Source organism: Rhinoderma darwinii, chromosome 2, assembly GCF_050947455.1.
Source record: "Rhinoderma darwinii isolate aRhiDar2 chromosome 2, aRhiDar2.hap1, whole genome shotgun sequence".
NCBI lineage: Eukaryota > Metazoa > Chordata > Amphibia > Anura > Rhinodermatidae > Rhinoderma > Rhinoderma darwinii.
In genome coordinates, this window is record NC_134688.1 from 214,261,662 (window position 1) to 214,280,909 (window position 19,248).

A 19,248-nucleotide genomic window follows, 5' to 3' on the forward strand; every position below is an offset into this window, starting at 1 on the left:
AGGTAATAAGTATAAACGACTCAAATTAAACCCCACATGGCTTACACCTTCTGTGAAAGGGGCAATACATGACAAAAAAAGGGCATTTAAAAAATACAAACCTGAGGGTACAGCTGTAGCCTTTGTAAAATATAAAGAGCTTAATAAAATCTGTAAAAATGTAATAAAATTAGCAAAAATACAAAATGAAAGGCAGGTGGCCAAGGATAGTAAAACAAATCCTAAAAAATTCTTCAAGCATATAAATGCAAAAAAGCCAAGGTCTGAACATGTAGGACCCCTAGATAATGGTAATGGGGAGTTGATCACAGGGGATCAAGAGAAGGCAGAGTTACTAAATGGGTTCTTTAGCTCTGTATATACAACTGAAGAAAGAGCAGCTGATGTAGCCGATGCCAGTGCTGTTAATATATCGGCTGATATACTGAATTGGATGAATGTAGAGATGGTCCAAGCTAAATTAAATAAAATAAATGTGCACAAGGCTCCGGGACCAGATGGGTTACACCCTAGAATTCTTAAAGAGCTTAGTTCAGTTATTTCTGTCCCCCTTTTCATAATATTCAGAGAATCTCTAGTGACTGGTATAGTGCCAAGGGACTGGCGCAGGGCAAATGTGGTGCCTATTTTCAAAAAGGGCTCTAGGTCTTCCCCGGGTAATTATAGACCAGTAAGCTTAACATCCATCGTGGGGAAAATGTTTGAGGGGCTATTGAGGGACTATATACAGGATTATGTGACAATAAATAGCATTATAAGTGACAGCCAGCACGGTTTTACTAAGGACAGAAGTTGTCAAACTAACCTAATCTGTTTTTATGAAGAGGTAAGCAGAAGTCTAGACAGAGGGGCCGCTGTGGATTTAGTGTTTTTGGACTTTGCAAAGGCATTTGACACTGTCCCCCATAGACGCCTAATGGGTAAATTACGGACTATAGGTTTAGAAAATATAGTTTGTAATTGGATTGAGAATTGGCTCAAGGACCGTATCCAGAGAGTTGTGGTCAATGATTCCTTCTCTGAATGGTCACCGGTTATAAGTGGTGTACCCCAGGGTTCAGTGCTGGGACCACTATTATTCAACTTATTTATTAATGATATAGAGGATGGGATTAATAGCACTATTTCTATTTTTGCAGATGACACCAAGCTATGTAATATAGTTCAGACTATGGAAGATGTTTGTGAATTGCAGGCAGATTTAAACAAACTAAGTGTTTGGGCGTCCACTTGGCAAATGAAGTTTAATGTAGATAAATGTAAAGTTATGCATCTGGGTACCAACAACCTGCATGCATCATATGTCCTAGGGGGAGCTACACTGGCGGATTCACTTGTTGAGAAGGATCTGGGTGTTCTTGTAAATCATAAACTCAATAACAGCATGCAGTGTCAATCAGCTGCTTCAAAGGCCAGCAAGATATTGTCGTGTATTAAAAGAGGCATGGACTCGCGGGACAGAGATGTAATATTGCCACTTTACAAAGCATTAGTGAGGCCCCATCTAGAATATGCAGTTCAGTTCTGGGCTCCAGTTCATAGAAAGGATGCCCTGGAGTTGGAAAAAATACAAAGAAGAGCAACGAAGCTAATAAGGGGCATGGAGAATTTAAGTTATGAGGAAAGATTGAAAGAATTAAACCTATTTAGCCTTGAAAAAAGACGACTTAGGGGGGACATGATTAACTTATATAAATATATTAATGGCACATACAAAAAATATGGTGATATCCTGTTCCTTGTAAAACCCCCTCAAAAAACAAGGGGGCACTCCCTCCGTCTGGAGAAAAAAAGGTTCAAGCTGCAGAGGCGACAAGGCTTCTTTACAGTAAGAACGGTGAATTTATGGAATAGCCTACCGCAGGAGCTGGTCACAGCAGGGACAGTAGATGGCTTTAAAAAAGGGTTAGATAATTTCCTAGAACAAAAAAATATTAGCTCCTATGTGTAGAAATTTTTCCTTCCCTTTTCCCTTCCCTTGGTTGGACTTGATGGACATGTGTCTTTTTTCAGCCGTACTAACTATGTAACTATGTAACTTTCTGATACTGCCTGAGGAAGGAGCCTGTATCCAATAAACGCGTCGCCTGTATCCAATAAAGACAATCCAAACCCACACAGTGCCTGCCTCTTTACTATGCAACACTATCAGTGAATTACGTTTCAAGGGACCAGCGCAGACATAATAATAACGTATGTGGACGAGCGATCGGAGTAACAACCGCTCATCTCCATCTATAGCTCCGTGTGACAGGAGCAAACGAGCGCCGATCAACTATGTCTCATTGATCGGCGCTCGCTGCAGTAGCCGATTATCGGCCGGTGTAATAGGGCATTTACAGAAGTGATGATGAAAACTACAAGTAATTATTGGTGTTAAGTAGTGTGGGCTGTGTTCCCCAAGAGTCGTGTTTTGTGTTGGGGAATACAGTACACACTATACTGTAGTGGGATCTAAAATCTGTATCCAAAGATGTTTGTCCCACATTAGCCCCACTGCCAATAATTTGCCCTGTCACAAACACTAATCTATATATAATAGTTTATTATACCTCTAAATAATACAGCCATAGAGTGACTAAATGATACTACTATACAAACACTAAATAACAACTCAGCACCATAAACAAATATTACCACCACAGAGTGTATAAATCATACCACCATACTGAGACTAAATAATACTGCTATATAGTGACTACAGCCAAACAGAAACTTAATAATACTGCTAGACAGCAACTTAATATTACCACCATATAGTGACTATATAGGGATCAGACACTACTTCCACACAGGCGGGCTGCAGACAAGTGAATACAGTACTGATCAGGGGTAGTCACAGAATACCAATCCAATTTAATCCATTGACAACGGTTGACGTCTTCCCTAATTGTAGTACTTGGAAAGTACAGTACTAGAGATCTAGCTGGTAGGGAGTTATAAGGGCAATGCTCGGTGGGAAAAGTGTGCAAAATTGCTCTCCTCCAAAAGGAAAAAAGCTCTCTTACTAGTACCACCTGTAGGTCAATACCCTGTAAGTCAATGTCTGACCTTTTATAAAAAATAAAAAAAAAGCCTTGAAACATGACATGAGTTAATAGCCGAACCAGGGACACTAATCTGTAGACTTCGGAGTGGTTGCTCTCATAAGTACAGAGTTGGCTTCTGGTTGGCTAAGTGAGATGTCTTTGACGCAGCTCTTGGCAGGTACTGATTCTACTTGAGGAGTTGCAAGAGCTGATCAAAGCATTTCATTCTGTCTCATGTTTCAAGGCTCTATAAAGGTCAGACATTGACTTACTTGGTAGTCATCTATAAGTGACACTAGAGAGACAGTTTTCTTTCTTCTGGAGGAAAGCTATTTTTCTAATATTCTCAAGGGAGTATTGCTCTTAAGACTCCCTACCAAGGAGAATCAGAACCCTACTCTGTGGTGATAAGGCGAAATTACTCTGAAACAGTACTGTCTACAGATGGTTGTCTCTGGTTTGGGTATTATCCTGTCATGTTCCAAGGCTCCATAAATGGTCGGACATTGACTTACAGGATAGTCTTCTATAGGTGGCACTTGAGAAACCGTTTTCTTCCTTCTGAAGGAGAGCTATTTTTTGTACTGCAGAAATAAAAATGCTATAATACAGTATCCTCAAAAATAATAGGGAAATAATGATAGTGATCCCTAAAATAAGTGCCATTCATAAAATTGCTCCAGAAATAGTGACATACATATAATCTAGTTAATGAAAGCCCTAAGGTCTGCCATCTTGTTACACGTATTAGAATGCCTGTCAGCATCACTAGGGATGGATTGGCCATTGGCTCCACCGGGAGAAATATTGGTAGGCCGGTTGCGTCATGAGGACGGCCAGAAATCCTGACAAAAGCAGGCAGTGGCGCTGTGCAGGGATCAAGTGATGTGACTACTCTGTGCCTCCCCTGCTCCCTTAAACATCCTACACCACCCCTTCCTCCATTTCGCGTTATGCGTTAAAAGAAGAGAGGTAGCAAGCGACACAGCTAGTCAGTGCAGCAGAAGCCCATAGCTAGACGAGCAAGAGCAGGCTGAGGCTGTCTGAGGCCAGCAGCAGATCGGGCCTGTGTGTAACACTGTACATACAATAGCTGGACTAGACAAGCAGGTGGTGTTCTGGAGTGAAAAGCAAAAGAATCAGTACTCTTTAGTGCCCTGTGTATGTGGGGGGCAGTCAGGGCTCTTCTATGTTCTTAAGACTGACTTTTGTTTATTCAGCAACAAGTTAGGATATTTAACCCTCTCATTGCTGACCTGCAGCTAATGTAATAGTAATCTCTTCAGAGAGTCAGTGAAAGGGTTAAATTTCCTGACGTCTTGCTGTAATAAACTAAAGTTTGTAATAAAGAGACAATAATGGGCAGCCAGAGAACAGCAATGGGAAACTTACAGTGTGTGCCATACATTACTATATAGCCAGTGACATATTAAGTAGACCATAGGCCCTGGGCTGTTACCCAAACTTGGGCCCCCCTTCTCCACCGCCGCCCTGCTGCACCCTAACTATTGTTAATATTACCTTTTTGTGCAAACATTCACAAATGGGTATTACGATTCCCCTTGTCAAAGTGATATGTCCCTACATACTGACAGTCTCCAACCATTGCTAACAGTATCCCACTGTGCAGGGACACATCCTCCTGACAAGGGGAATGGTGACACGTATTTGTCTATCAGTCCTGGACTGCACAAAGACTTTTTGTGAAACACAAGGATTTCCTATAATAAACATGTCAGGAGTGGTGACAGATTCTCTATAAATCTAGTGACTCACAGGTGGCAACTTCTCAGATTTTCAGCAAATAACCCAAGCACTCAAACGTATGAATGAATAAGATTCGTTTAATTCTTGTATTATTTAATTTTCAGTTTGTTCTTCACTGTAATAAATCTTCACAAAATTTCAGTAATTGCTAACAAGCGATTGTAAATCTTCAGTGATTGCTGACAAGCGATTGTAAATCTCAGTGATTGCTGACAAGCGATTGTAAATGACGTTTCGGCCAACTCTGGCCTTTTTCAAAATCGCTTAAACTGAATGGAGCTGTGGAACTGTGCAAAGAGGCGTCTGCCAGACGCTCTGCATGTGTGTCTGCTCGTGCTCTCTGCAGACACAAATGCAGTGCTTTGGTTATTTGCTGAATGACTATTGTGGGTTTGCCAAACCCGTATCCTCATAGCACCTCAAAATCTCTACCAGGAGTGCTATCCAATTTTTTTATATATACGACTTCTCAGATTTTGTTAACTTTTTTCCTCTTTTCTTCTCCATCTAGTCCAGACTTCATGACGACTTCTCCCGGCTATGAGCCACTTCTGCAGAATTTGCCACTTAGACGTCTTCTGTTCCACAATTTTCCAACATTTCTACACCTACAGTGAAGGAAATAAGTATTTGATCCCTTGCTGATTTTGTAAGTTTGCCCACTGTCAAAGACATGAACAGTCTAGAATTTTTAGGCTAGGTTAATTTTATCAGTGAGAGATAGATTATATAAAAAAAGAAACAGAAAATCACATTGTCAAAATTATATATATTTATTTGCATTGTGCACAGAGAAATAAGTATTTGATCCCTTTGGCAAACAAGACTTAATACTTGGTGGCAAAACCCTTGTTGGCAAGCACATCAGTCAGACGTTTTTTGTAGTTGATGATGAGGTTTGCACACATGTTAGATGGAATTTTGGCCCACTCCTCTTTGCAGATCATCTGTAAATCATTAAGATTTCGAGGCTGTCGCTTGGCAACTCGGATCTTCAGCTCCCTCCATAAGTTTTCGATGGGATTAAGGTCTGGAGACTGGCTAGGCCACTCCATGACCTTAATGTGCTTCTTTTTGAGCCACTCCTTTGTTGCCTTGGCTGTATGTTTCGGGTAATTGTCGTGCTGGAAGACCCAGCCACGAGACATTTTTAATGACCTGGTGGAGGGAAGGAGGTTGTCACTCAGGATTTGACGGTACATGGCTCCATCCATTCTCCCATTGATGCGGTGAAGTAGTCATGTGCCCTTAGCAGAGAAACACCCCCAAAACAGAATGTTTCCACCTCCATGCTTGACAGGGGAGACGGTGTTCTTTGGGTCATAGGCAGCATTTCTCTTCCTCCAAACACGGCGAGTAGAGTTAATGCCAAAGAGCTCAATTTTAGTCTCATCTGACCACAGCACCTTCTCCCAATCACTCTCTGAATCATCCAGATGTTCATTTGCAAACTTCAGACGGGCCTGTACATGTGCCTTCTTGAGCAAGGGGACCTTGCGGGCACTGCAGGATTTTAATCCATTATGGCGTAATGTGTTACCAATGGTTTTCTTGGTGACTGTGGTCCCAGCTGCCTTGAGATCATTAACAAGTTCCCCTGTGTAGTTTTCGGCTGAGCTCTCACTTTCCTCAGGATCAAGGATACCCCACGAGGTGAGATTTTGCATGGAGCCCTAGATCGATGTCGATTGACAGTCATTTTGTATGTCTTCCATTTTCTTACTATTGCACCAACAGTTGTCTCCTTCTCACCCAGCGTCTTACTTATGGTTTTGTAGCCCATTCCAGCCTTGTGCAGGTCTATGATCTTGTCCCTGACATCTTTAGAAAGCTCTTTGGTCTTGCCCATGTTGTAGAGGTTAGAGTCAGACTGATTAATTAAGTCTGTGGACAGGAGTCTTTTATACAGGTGACCATTTAAGACAGCTGTCTTTAATGCAGGCACCAAGTTGATTTGGAGCGTGTAACTAGTCTGGAGGAGGCTGAACTCTTAATGGTTGGTAGGGGATCAAATACTTATTTCTCTGTGCACAATGCAAATAAATATATATAATTTTGACAATGTGATTTTCTTATTTTTTTTTTATATAATCTATCTCTCACTGGTAAAATTAACCTAGCCTAAAAATTCTAGACTGTTCATGTCTTTGACAGTGGGCAAACGTACAAAATCAGCAAGGAATCAAATACTTATTTCCTTCACTGTATAAGCGAAGATAAAATTATCATGGTGCCACACACTGTGCCTCTAAATATAATAGCACCATACACTGCATGCCTGAATATAATTGTGTCAAACACTGTAAAGTAAAGCACCACATGCACAAAGGCCCCTGTAGATAGCGCCACACACATGCCCCGGTAGATAGCATCACACATATCCCCCTGTAGATAGCGTCACACACATCCCCCTGTAGATATCCTTACACACATCCCCCCTGTAGATAGCGTCACACACATCCCCCTGTTAATAGCATCACACTCATCCCCCTGTAGATAGTGTCACACACATCCCCCTGTAGATATCGCTACATACAGCCCCCTGTAGATAGCGCCACACACATGCCCCTGTAGATAGCATCACATAAGTCCCTTTGTAGATACCGCCACACATATCCCCCTGTAGATACCGCCACACCCCCCATAGATAGCACCACACACATTCCCCTGTAGACAGCATCACACACACAGCCCTACCTATATATAGCGCCACACCCCCCTGTAGAGAGCATCACACACACACACCCCTGTAGAGAGCGCCACACAACCCCCTGTAGATAACGCCACACAAACACCCCCATGTAGACAGTATCACACACAGCCCCCTGTAGATAGCGCCACACATACCCTCCTGTAGATAGCGTCATACACATCCCCCTGTAGATATCCTTACACACATCCCCCCTGTAGATAGCGTCACACACATCCCCCTGTTAATAGCGTCACACACATCCCCCTTTAGATAGTGTCACACACAACCCCCTGTAGATAGCGCTACATACAGCCCCCTGTAGATAGTGCCACATACAGCCCCCTTGTAGATAGCGCCACACACTGCAGTGATGAAGGGAGGGAGGGAGTGATGGAAGGATGAAGGGAGTGATGGAGGGATGAAGGGAGGGAGGGAGTGAGTGATGTCGGGAGTTAGTGATGGGAGTGAGTGAGTGAGTGAGTGAGTGATGAAGGGAGGGGGTAATTGAGGGATGAATTGATGAAGAGATGGAGGGAAGGATTAAGGGATGGGGGTTTGGAAAAGCACTCACCAGCCTGGAGCTCTGTGTAAAGACCTGATATTCTGCTTCTTCAGGCCCCATGCACACGAACGTAAAAACGCCCGTAATTATGGCACTTCTATTGGCCACGGGTACCTACCCGTATGCTTACGAGAAGGTACTCGTGCCGTTGAAAAATATAGAACATGTCCTATTTCAGGCCATAATTACGGCACGGGCAGGCCCATAGAAGTCTATGGGACTCCCGTAATTACGGGTGACTACGTGTGTGCACCCGTAATTATGGGAGCGTTGCTAGGCGACGTCAGTAAATAGTCACTGTCCAGGGTGCTGAAAGAGTTAAACGACCGGCAATAACTCTTTCAGCACCCTGGAAAGAACCTACCTATCACAATATAGATCAACGTGTAAAAAAAAAAGACGTTCATACTTAGCCAGAACTCCCTGCTTCTTCCTCCAGTCCGGCCTCCTGGGATGACGTTTCAGACCATGTGACCGCTGCAGCCAATCCCAGGCTGCAGCGATCTCATGGACTGCCGCGTCATCCAGGGCGGTAGGGCTGGATGTCGAAAGAGGGACGCGTCACCAAGACAACGGCCGGGTAAGTATGAATTTCTTTTACTTTTACTACGGAAAGGGCTGTCCCTTCTCTCTATCCTGCACTCATAGAGAGAAGGGCTGCCGATTAGTGCAGTGCAATTTTGCAGGGAAAACGTGCCCGTAAATACGGGTGGAATACTGGTGACACCGAACCCGTATTTACGGGCACGGGTCCGTAAATACTGGTGCAATACGGGTCAAATACGTGTGACCAAGGACCCGTATTACGCCAGTATTTACGGGAGGGAAAAAATATGTTCGTGTGCATGAGGCCTCACTGTGGTAGAAGGACCTGATTGGTGGGCGGGGTCACATGGTCATGACGTCATCAAAGGTCCTTTAGCCTACTATTCGGAGCACTTCTATGTAGAGAGGCGTGTCCTAAACACCAATAGCTGCTAGCTTTCAGTATCCCGGCTAAGCCCGCCCTGAATTGCTCCCCCTGCACCTTCTCCCCATCTCCGCAGTGACAGTTAACAGCGCAAGTGCGCTGCATAGCTTTTAAGAATATGTGCAGTTCAGGCGGCCATGGGCCCCCTGGGTGCCTTGGGCCACGGGCGACCGCCCGAACCGCCCAAATGATGGTACGCCATTGCTGTTATGTTCCAGGCTGACAGCTAATTGAGTATACATTCGGCGGAGGTTCTGTTATTATGTATGGGATCAGGGCCGCACCTGCCATGAGGTGAGGTGAGGCAGCCGCCTGAGGCGGCGCCACCGAGCTAAAAACGCGGGGCAGCATATTGTGGCAGGGCCAGGGGGGACGAGTGGGGAGGGCAGGGGAGAGTACTTTACCTAGCAGACGTGCAGCACGATAGGCGCACGTCTGCTAGTACACTCCCCTCTCCTCTGACGCTGCACGCGCCGCGAGAGAGGAGCATAGAGAACCTGGAGGTCTGTGGGAGGAGCGGCCGAATGTTCTCTCCTAAAGAAAAGAAGAGCGGCTGGTAAGTAATGAGGTGAGGACAGGAGGCTGAGTCGTTGTTAAAGTCTAGAGCGGTAGAGTGACGATTACTGCGCTCAGCCTCCTGCCCTCACTCCTTTAAAAGTGAAGGGAAGTTTCCATACTGAAAAGGGGGGTCATCTGACTGACTGCATTGGGCATTATGGGGGCACCCGCCCAGGACCAGCCATAGAGGTGTGCGACATGGTGCTGCAGCCTTCCACCATGTAGGGGGCGCATGTGTCTGTATACACTACCGTTCAAAAGTTTGGGGTCACCCAGACAATTTTGTGTTTTCCATGAAAACTCACACTTATATTTATCAAATGAGTTGCAAAATTACTAGAAAATATAGTCAAGACATTGACAAGGCTAGAAATAATGATTTTTATTTGAAATAATAATTTTCTCCTTCAAACTTTGCTTTCATCAAAGAATGCTCCATTTGCAGCAATTACAGCATTGCAGACCTTTGGCATTCTAGCTGTTAATTTGCTGAGGTAATCGGGAGAAATTTCACCCCATGCTTCCAGAAGGCCCTCCCACAAGTTGGATCGGCTTGATGGGAACTTCTTGCGTACCATACGGTCAAGCTGCTCCCACAACAGCTCTATGGGATTGAGATTTGGTGACTGCGCTGGCCACTCCATTACAGATAGAATACCAGCTGCCTGCTTCTTCCCTAAATAGTTTTTGCATAATTTGGAGGTGTGCTTTGGGTCATTGTACTGTTGTAGGATGAAATTGGCTCCAATCAAGCGCTGTCCACAGGGTATGGCGTTGCAAAATGGAGTGATAGCCTTCCTTATTCAAAATCCCTTTTACCTTGTACAAATCTCTCACTTTACCAGCACCAAAGAAACCCCAGACCATCACATTACCTCCACCATGCTTGACAGATGGCATCGGGCACTCTTCCAGCATCTTTTCAGTTGTTCTGCTTCTCACAAATGTTCTTCTGTGTGATCCAAACACCTCAAACTTCGATTCGTCTGTCCATAACACTTTTTTCCAATCTTCCTCTGTCCAATGTCTATGTGCTTTTGCCCGTATTAATCTTTTCCTTTTATTAGCCAGTCTCAGATATGGCTTTTTCTTTGCCACTCTGCCCTGAAGGCCAGCATTCCGGAGTCGCCTCTTCACTGTAGACGTTGACACTGGCGTTTTGCGGGTACTATTTAATGAAGCTGCCAGTTGAGTACCTGTGAGGCGTCTATTTCTCAAACTAGAGACTCTAATGTACTTGTCTTGTTGCTCAGAGCCTGTGTGTGCTGTCCTCTGAAGGGACTAGTACACACCGTTGTAGGAAATCTTCAGTTTCTTGGCAATTTCTCGCATGGAATAGCCTTCATTTCTAAGAACAAGAATAGACTGTCGAGTTTCACATGAAAGCTCTCTTGTTCTAGCCATTTTGAGAGTTTAATCGAACCCACAAATGTAATGCTCCAGATTCTCAACTAGCTCAAAGGAAGGTCAGTTTTATAGCTCCTCTAAACAGCAAAACTGTTTACAGCGGTGCTAACATAATTGCACAAGGGTTGTCAAGTGTTTTCTAATCATCCATTAGCCTTCTAACACAGTTAGCAAACACAATGTACCATTAGAACACTGGAGTGATGGTTGCTGGAAATGGGCCTCTATACACCTATGTAGATATTGCATTAAAAACCAGACGTTTGCAGCTAGAATAGTCATTTAGCACATTAACAACGTATAGAGTGTATTTCTGATTAATTTAATGTTATCTTCATTGAAACAAACTGTGCTTTTCTTTCAAAAATTTCTAAGTGACCCTAAACTTTTGAATGGTAGTGTAGATAGAGCCACTGTGTCCACATAGTGCAACAGTGCCCATGTAGATAGTGCCATACGCAGTGCCCATGTAGATAGTGCCAGAGTGTCCCCTGTAGATAGTGTACATGTAGTACCACAGTGCCAATGTAGATAGTGCCACACCCCCCTCAAGATAGCGCCACAAATTCCCCCTGTAGGTAGCGCAAGACCCCTGTAGATAGCACCACACCCCCTGTAGATAGCGCCACACACACCCCACCCTGTAGATAGCCACACACCACACCCTGTAGAAAGTGCTACACTCCCTGCATATATATCTATTGGAGCTCCCTCTAGAAGTGGAATCCCCAGCCAGAGCATTGCTGATGCTCTGGCTGGAGATTACAGTCTTAGAGGAGCCCCTGACATCACTGTCCATACATGGACAGTGAACCCAAGGACTTTCCCAAGACAGGAGTTGCCTGGCCAGAGAACTTGCAATGCTCAGGTGGGGATTACATAGTTGAAAGCCCTGACATCACTGTCCATACGTATATGGACAGTGATGTCAAGGGCTTCTCAGGCTCAGTGTTTACAGTAGTGATGTTCCCCCAGAGTCCTCTTGGGAAGGTAAGGATCAGTTTTTAACGGCCGTCACAAGGATTGATTTCCCAAAAATGTCAGTTGAAAATGGATCCATTGACTTTTATAGGAGCTGTCGGGCCGTGAAAACGGTCAAAAGTAGTACTTGTTAAAAAAAACAACGCTGTGTGAATACACCCATAGAACTTCATTGTTCTGAAAATGCTTTTTTTTAAAAAACAAAAAACAAAAGAACGTCGGTCACACTGCCATTTTTCACTCACGTGAAAGTAGACTAAGATTGCACACTTGCATTCTATATTGAAAAGTTTTGTGTGTGCCCACCTAAAAATCCAAACAGTATATTATCATAAATATACTAACATGAGCACTCTCCCTGGGAACAATTTAATAAGTGATATTTATAACAGAAAAAGACATACAAAAAATAAAAACTACTTGCGATATTTTCATTTCCCACCAGAGACAAGGAATGAAGATTTAATTTTCATATTCTACAGAAGGAAAGCAAATTCTTCTAAACCTTTTACTTTTATAACCGCAGAATGTGAGTAATTTCAGACTATTTAAGTCAAATTCAAAGTGTAATTCCAGTATATTTTGACAACCTTCTCTCTACCACAGTAATCTCTCCTCACACAACTTATATAAGACTTGTCTTGTGCCTCTTCTCTGTTCTGGAACTCCCTCTCTCATTATATCTGACACTCTCTTAGGCCCCATGTAGATGACCGTAGATTTCATCCGTAATTACGGAACCATTCAATTCTATGGCTGACAGACACCTTCATGTATATTTACGGGAAGTTGTCCGTGTCGTAGAAACCTTCCGTAAAAAATAGGACATGTATTATATTTTTATTTTACAGACAGTGCTCCCATACTTTATAATGGGAGTACCACCCGCAAATGCGGACGGCTGTCCGTGGCCGGACGTGCCCTTAATCACGGATCGTGTTTACGGGCACGGTCGTGTGCATGGGCCCTAAGAGTCCAAACGCTCACTGAAAACTTACCTCTTCTAACAAGCATAAAACTTGGCCTAAAGAGCCCCAGCCGATATTCAGTCACAGCCTTCACCTAACATGTCTACAGCAGCTTACTCCTTTCCTTGACCTCTGGTATCTATTCCCTACTTCTTATAGTAGATTATAAACTCGTTTTGGCAGGTTTCCTTCCAGGGGCGTAACTAGGAAAGACTGGGCCCCACAGCAAACTTTTGACTGGGGCCCCCCTCCCCTGGGTGTCACACAACCCCCCCTTGTAGATAGTGCCTTTTTTACAGCCCCCCCCTGTAGATAACGCCATACAGCCCCCCCTCTGTAGATAGCGCCATACATCCCCCTGTAGAGAACGCCATACAGCCCCCCTGTAGATAATGCCATACAGCCCCCCTGTAGATAGCGCCATACAGCCCCCTGTAGAGAACGCCATACAGCCCCCCTGTAGATAATGCCATACAGCCCCCCTGTAGATTACGCTATACAGCCCCCCTGCAGAGAACGCCATACAGCCCCCCCTGTAGAGAACGCCATACAGCCCCCCTATAGGGAACGCCATACAGCCCCCCCCTGTAGAGAACGCCATACAGCCCCCCCCCCCTGTAGGGAACGCCATACAGCTCCCCCCTGTAGGGAACGCCATACAGCCACCCCCCCCTGTAGGGAACGCCATACAGCCACCCCCCCCCCCCTGTAGGGAACGCCATACAGCGTCCCCCCTCCCAAAAAAATGCGACCTACAGTGTGTCCTACAAAATACATGTATCCCCTCTCCACAGGATCTCCACGGGATAGGGGATACATGAGTGATCGCTGGCAGCGATAGGGAGAACGGGGGACTGAAAGTCCCCTGAACTTCTCCATGACTAACCTCTGACTTCCGGCGTCTGCGCAGCTCAATAAAAATGAAAGGAGCGCTGGTCACGCATGCGCACAAGCACGACCGGCGCTCCATTCATTTCTACGGAGCTGCCGACACAGACCCCGGAAGTCCGAGGTTTGTGATGGAGAACTTCAGGGGACTTTCAGTCCCCCGTTCTCCCTATCACTGCCAGCGATCACACATGTATCCCCTGTCCTGTGTATATCCTGTGGAGAGGGGATACATGTCTTTTGCTCTATTTTGCGCCTTCAGGACCAGACACCGTTTAGCCATTTTTAGCACGTGTTAGTTAAATGGCTATAACTTTTTTATTTGTTGGGCTAACGACGTGATTTTTGCGACGTTTTTTCCGTAGACAATGCAGGTTTAATTTTTTATCGTTTTTATACACACCTTTTTTGCTATTTTGGAATTTTTATTCATACACTTTGAAAATAATAGTAAAAAAATAAGCTTTTTTACATTTCAGCTATTTTTTTTTTTGGTAATAACATAGTTTTACCCTAAAATAGACCTTTTATTTGTGATCATCATTGTCTACCGTACATTTTTATATATTACATGTCTATATTAGGGTATTTGGGTCAGCGCTAGCATTGCAACAATGATTGGCGGGGGGGGAAAGTTTTTTTTTTGGGGTGGGTATTTTATGTGTATTTATTATTTACATTTTTTTTGCACACACTTTATTATTTTTTTATTACTATGGTCTGTCCCTCAAAGGTCAAAGAAGACCTTTGGGGAACTTTATATATTTTTTTTCTTTCTTTTACACCATGTTTTTCCACTGTAACTGGAGCTGCACAGCAGCCCCAGTTACAGGGGAAATCAGCCCTCTCATAGTGACGATTGTCACTAATAGGGCTGTGCTGGGTCTAGTAAGACCCAGCAGCAGCCTTCCACTAACGGCACCAGGCGATCATGTGACCAGTCACATGATCACCGGGAGGACTAGAGACAGCGCCGCTGCTGCTGTCTCTATTCCTGTACACAGCGCGCATTCAGCGCTGTGTACAAGTGATCAGAGAAGACAGAAGCAGCGAAAGCTGCTTCTATCCTCTCCTCAGGGTCCCCGGCAGTCACTGACAGCCGGAGACCCGACATTCAGCTGCCCGATCGCGCGGGCAGCAAGTTAAAACCCGAGCCGTAGAAAGTCTATGGCTCGGGTTTTAAGGACCCTGACCGCTGGCCGTAAAAATACAGCCAGTGATCGGGAACCAGTTAATGGCAGAGCGGGGAGATACCTCCCTGCTCTGCCGTAGTGTTCAGTGGCGTCCCGCTGTAGCAGCCATAGCGGATGCTAGCGGAGCCTCCGGCCATGGTGGGGGCCCGTGCCGGCGGGCGACACGGGCCCCCTCATGCCGTGGGCCCCGTAGCAGCCGCTACTGCTGCTACGGCGGTAGTTACGCCACTGTTTCCTTCCTAATGTATCATGTGAACACTATTTCATTTCTGTCTTTTGTAACTGTTATAGTGTATTAAGTGCTAGTCATTCCTATAATAATGTCAGAACAACAATTGAATCATTAGCATATTTGGCTCTACTGAATTTAGTTTATTTTCTGACCAGCAGGTTTGTGAACCCGCTGGCTTAGAGCCTCCTCTAAGGGTGTTATCTAAGTAGCCTCCCTGGTCTTCACCCTTTAACCCCTATACAGGGATCTGGTCTTTGCTGCGGGGAGGCTACCAGGTCACTACCTCTTGAAGTGGTCCTGGCGGAGTATCTGCTGGCCAAACAGACAAGAAATAGGCACTGGCAGATTGTACCTTGAATGGTGGAAGCTGACAGTGGATCACTGGTCACAGGTGGATAAAGGGTAGTTGGACACAGGTAGGTAGCGAGTAACTGTACACAGGCAGGTAGCGGGCAGCTGGACACAGGTAGGTAGCGAGTAACTGTACACAGGCAGGTAGCAGGCAGCTGGACACAGGCAGGTAGCACGTACCAGGATACCTGCTGACAGCAAATTGCAATAGCGGACTGGATACAGGCTAGTAATGGATAACCGGATTCATACTGACCACAGATAGCAACAGCAGACTGGGTACAGACTGCTAATAAATAACCGGATACATGCTGACAACAGATCGCAATTGCGGACTGAAATTAGATTTACATATAAACCTTCACTGGATAATACTAGGTTGTTCCAATGTTGCTCAGGCATCAGGTGGATAGTGGAGGTGACTTAAGTAGTCCTGGGGGCAACAGGGATTGGATGGGTGAATTTGTATTTTGCGTGTGCAGGCGTACTAAGGACACAGCGGCTGCAAGCAGACGATACCAGCATACGCCAGCGGTCTGAGGGTGGAACAGGCAATTTGTAGACCTTGGCATTGGTGGCTGCCATAGTTTTCCATGAAGAAAATCAAGAGTTTGCCATAATCTTTCAAAAAAAAGTTACCTACTTTTCAAGTTTTAACAGAATATAGAATCTGAATACCGATATACATTTGTTTTTCTATACTCATCCTATTTTACCAAAAAGCTATTTATATATTTATTTGTTTGAGGAAAAACTTTAATGCAACCCCCATATACAGCCAAAATTATAGAAATGTAATTCAAAAATCAGTACATGTAATTGATGAGCAGACAATAGAAAATGCAATTGTTTTGTCTTGATACTCTATACGCTCGGGCCTCCATTTCAATTTACCTTTTGTGTTTTGCTAATTAATTTGATCGCTGATACAATACTTTGCAATAGCTCTGTAGTGCAGTGTATTATGCCAGTTAGTTTTCACTGACAGCCCTGGTATTAGGCTCTGCCTCTGGCGGGGCTTAATAGGAGTACAAAGATGGGAGACCTGGGGGCCTTCATTAAGCTCTGGCTGCCAAGGAAACCCATTAGCGCTTCACAAGGGTGCAAATGGGGTGACAGAGTGTGCCCCCTTTGTCTAACCGCTTATATTCCGCGGTCACTATTGATGACATATTGAAAAATTCAGCTAACGGCCGCTGCTAATACTGAGCCATTTACGGGTCTTTCATTTTTAAAGCTCGGTGCCTAATGCTAAGGGGTTAGTTGTATTGACCACCACATGGATGTTTTGGTGTATGTTTTTCAATTTTGAATCTTTGATGTGATTTTAGGCATTGTTGGCCGCAGTTGTAATAAATGTATAAACTTATTGGAGCTGTATTTGATAATACTTGTTTGTACGTTTATTGTTTGCTGTGTTTTTGATAGCATTAAAGATATGCATGGCCTATTTCCTGAATAGTTTTTTGTATACAGGGCCAGATAAAGTTGTATGTGGGTCATTGGCAAAAAATCTGTCACGGTCAGGCCCTGGGAGAGGAGAACAACTGTGTCATGATTAGATTTGGCTGGGGCTGAACCCCAGGGTGAAGTTTAAGGTATTTTGCAATCCTCACTTTAAAATACCTCACAGAAGTTTGGACTTTGTGCAGGGAATTCCCAGATCGCGTTCCCAGAGTAGTCTCCAATAGCAAACGCTGATTGTTTGCAGATGGTATTTCTGAAGCGAGTTATCACAATCGATAAACAGAAGCGTGGGCCTACAAATCCGATTTCAAGGATGGAAACACAAAAAGACAGATAAGGGCTTGTAGCAATCCCAAGGCAGAGCCAGGAAACAGTCCAGGTCAAATCCAAAATAGGAAACAACGAACACTTTACAATAGGGACAGCATCCAAAGAAAACTTGTTGCTCAAGCAAGGTGCGGCATTTCTGAGCAGGTTTTATTAGTTATAATTACTGTGGCTGATCACCAACCAACTAACATAGGCCTTTCCCCTTAAAATGTGGTAGTGCTTGCTTACAGACTGCTATGGGGGATGGGATGGCATGGGATGTCAGCAGCACAAGCATGCGCAGAGGCCAGTGTCCCGTTATAATAGTCAGAAGGCCCATTGTATACCCCACCATTGGATTGACAAGTGTTGAACATGCTTGCTCAGATTGCCATTGGCTCGTCATGCCCAGTGTGGGCCCTGGCATCTGCCCAGGTTTGCCTGGTACTAAAGCCTTCCCTGTATGTATGCTAGGTTGTCATAGGTTTGGCTTAAGGTGAAAGAATATTTGCTCAGTAGAGTGACATTTTACAAGTTCCCAATAATTTATACAGTATGTTGAGTAAGAGTACTTGTGGGATTTTTATCTTTAAAAACTGGACTATCCCTTTAAACTTCACCTTAGACTAATTCTACAGTGATAACATGCATCAGTAATTTAATCAGTTGCTTTCTATTTTTCCTTGCTATAAGTACCTCCATAATATATTATATAATATGCTATATTATGTTGCAAACATTGACCTAAAAGCTATAAAGGAAAATTTGTACAAATTGAGCTAATAATCCAAGAAACTGCCTGGGTTTTGCTTGATTGTAACACCTGCTTTGCTTTCAGTGTCTGGATTCGATTCAATTACAGTTTAGATGAAATGAACTGTTTAAATACAACGTTTCAATCTATTTGTTACTGAGAAAGGAAGGATCATTAAGAAAAACTCATTGAGGCACAGAAAAAAATGATATGTGCTGCCAGCAGTTCTACTGCCAAACAGCAGCCTTGAAAAATCTGTCACAAAATATCAATAGCCAACAGTAGAGGGCGCTTAAGTGAATATGCTGGAGAACTGCGGAAACATCAAGTGCTAGAAAGATATTGACATGGACTTCTAAATGCACTGACAGCTATGAATATAATCTTATATAATAAATGTATATATATATATATATATATATATATATATATATATATATATATAAATAAAATCTGGATGGAATTTCATTCTGTTCTGTTGATTTCCGTTCTATTTATTTTAATATATCCTTAGCTTATTTTACACAGTGGACTCACATTTTAATTGATTGGTAATAAAGCCCCATCACAACAACCAGTTACACACATCTTGGTGACTACGTGTTAAGGACAAAGCCGAAGGTACTACAAATTTACATCTGATCTAGTCTTTATAGAGATATATTTCACACATTCAGGAACAGCCATTTCTGACAAATCTCTGTCCAGGCAGGAACCTCACTGCTACACTCACTAAGCATAAAACAAACATTGCAGCAGACACAGCTGTGACTGGGCCCCAAGGGAGAATGGGCTTAATCTGCAAGTCTACTATGTGGAGATTCTAAGAATCTATTAGTGTATTTAATCATAGAGATGCTCATAGCATCCTAAACATTACTGATGAGAAATTATAGTTTGTCCTTCTAGTGCTACGCCTGGCACGGCCTGTCTTTAGTGTTCTGTAAGAATTTGTAAGCTTAAAACATGGGTTGTTTTAAATGCGAATAGCTCACTAGAGAAGCCTAGATCAGTCAGTCTTATTCAATTTCATTTGTACAAATTACCTTAGCTTTAATAATTCACTTGGAAATCTTGACTATTTATAAATGAATAGTTTTAAAGAAGGTCATAATACAAA